This window comes from Monopterus albus, unplaced genomic scaffold, assembly GCF_001952655.1.
Source record: "Monopterus albus unplaced genomic scaffold, M_albus_1.0 scaffold21.1, whole genome shotgun sequence".
Taxonomy (NCBI): Eukaryota; Metazoa; Chordata; class Actinopteri; order Synbranchiformes; family Synbranchidae; genus Monopterus; species Monopterus albus.
Genome location: NW_018127901.1, coordinates 2,474,641 through 2,476,893, shown reverse-complemented (window position 1 = coordinate 2,476,893; position 2,253 = coordinate 2,474,641). Strand labels below are relative to the sequence as shown.

Genomic DNA, 2,253 nt, shown 5'->3' with positions numbered 1-2,253 from the left:
GTGAAGGGGCTGGGGGTGTGTCAGAGTCCAGAATGGGACGTCCCACTGGAAAAGTCTGTGAGTGAACTCGTGAGGCAGTTAAATCATTCTGGGCCCCGCACAAGGCTGACTTCTCTCCTGGTGTCCCTGCTCTACGAAGCCAAAGGTAAGAGCTCTAGTCTCTCCCTGCACGGCATCTCCTGACTCAGTTTAATAAGTGACTCTGGGTTGCTTCGAGCCATTTCTATTTGCTCTGCAGAAGACATAACAATTTTATCATTTTGACTGCAAGATTTAGTTTGCAGAGGGTACAGGAAGGACACAATGATGAAAGATAGCAAGAACTTTCTAACAAGTTTGAGTTTTAGCTTTTCATGATAAAGTACAGTCATGTGATAAAGTAAAAGTTTAGTTTGTTAAAGTTGAACTTTTAAACATAGATTGTCTTTCCTGAAATGATTTCAACTTTGTCATATATACAAGTATATGGTTTCTTTTTCTGTCCAAAGTAAAATGTTTTCTTCTCAAAGTTTACCACACGATCAGCCAACTACAGTTTCAACATTAAACCTGGAATGGATATGTCTTCCTTGATTACCTGCGACTGATTCACAAGTAATTACCTGCCCTGCTCTTGGTGAAAATCTCTCAGGTTTCCATGTAGTTTACTTTGAGTCAAACTTTGTTTTAAACTTTAGAAACACCTGGTTTAAAAGGCAGCAACTATGGGCTCAAACCTCAGGGGACAGTCTCCTATGTAATTACTGCTCAGACAGCAGGGAGGAAAATCACTTCCTGCAGGTAAACAAGCTGTGATTATGAGAATTCATTCTGTGTGAGGGTATTGTGTGCCACATCGGCAACAGGAGGAGGAGGAGGAGGGTGGGGGAAGCCTTTGGGTTGAGGTTTTGGGGAGAAGGGGGATGCAGACACATACAGTAAGTTGATATTGTTCAATTTTCAAACTTTTTGTTGTTTTTCCTAATAGCTGATTATCTACTGTCATACAGATGTTTTATGGAAAGATGAATCCAATGGCACAGTTTAGTTTGGATGCACCCCCATTGCTTTTTGAGATTTTTGTCAGTGGACTTCTGCAGTGTTTTCTGTGTAAAAAAAAAAAGAGAAAGAAATTGGTAACAGTAAAGTAACTGATCAGATAAGAAACAAGAAAGAAGGGGCAAAGAGTGACAGGAGGAGGAGTGAGCCTGGATTCCAAAAAATGCAGCAATAAAAGGCTTTCTCTCTCCCGTCACCACATCTCTGACTCCCCCACTCTGATTACGCTCATGTAAAGGAATGCGGGTTACCATAGTGATCAGTCACCAGCTGTTTAAAAAGCTCTGTGAGTTAGTTCAGAGGCCTTCAAGCCTAACGGGAACAGCGAGACAGACTTTCAGAAATTTGGAGTGCTACGGATTTGTGTTGTCGACCCTTTGGTTCCAGTGAAGGGAAATCTTTCAGTGATATTCTGGACGCTGCCAAGCTTCCAACTTGGTGACAAGTTTAGAGAAGGGCCCTGTGTACAAGGCCAGCTCCATGAAAACATGATGTTTCTAGTCTGATGTGGAAGAACCTGACTGGTCTGCACAGAGCCCTGCCTTCAGTCCCAGCATCTGTGACAGGTGGAAGGATAGAAAGCAGAAGAGTGGAGGCTGTTATATCAATAGATTCATGACCATGGTTCACAAATGGTTGTTCTACTTCTAGCCACAGAGCAGTAGGGCTTAGATGTACTAGGTGCTGAAAACGGACACTCTCTAAACCTGCTTTGGTGGGGGGTTTATTTTTCAAACATTTAATTATTACTTTTGATTTGATTTTTTGATTTGATTTGATTTATTCTTTCAAGCATGTAAAGACAGTTGATATGTCAACACACATAATTTTACACATATCCAACAAATGCTAATCCAATATCAATTTGCTTATACCTAGTACATGCTTGAATGGAGTAGGAAGAAGTCAGACTTATCCAGTCCTACCCCATGACATCATCTTACATCATTGGTTTGCAAGCAGTATCTCTACATAAATAATTCTCTTCTACACCACACAAGTAATATACTAAAAAAATTTAACAGCGTGTTAACATTCTTACATAATTACATTCTTAAATAATTCTCTTCTACACGACACAAGTAATATACTAAAAAATTATTACAAAGTAGTGTTGCACGATATACCGGTACTAGTATGGTACCGCGGTACTGAGGCATTTAAAATGGTACTATACTGCATTTGGATGGGACCGGTACTTGCAGCGCCGCCGGC

At 40.7% G+C, this 2,253-nt stretch overlaps 1 protein-coding gene across 1 annotated transcript in view; it reads left to right on the top strand.

Annotated features, from left to right (window-relative positions):
* The first annotated feature begins 62 nt into the window (after positions 1-62).
* Positions 63-2,253, top strand: part of sparc (secreted protein, acidic, cysteine-rich (osteonectin)) — a 20,042-nt gene continuing 17,851 nt past the window's right edge. Inside the window, exon 1 of the mRNA XM_020594121.1 lies at positions 63-145. The gene's annotated coding sequence lies outside the window, so the exon portion shown is untranslated. The remainder of the gene's footprint in view (positions 146-2,253) is intronic.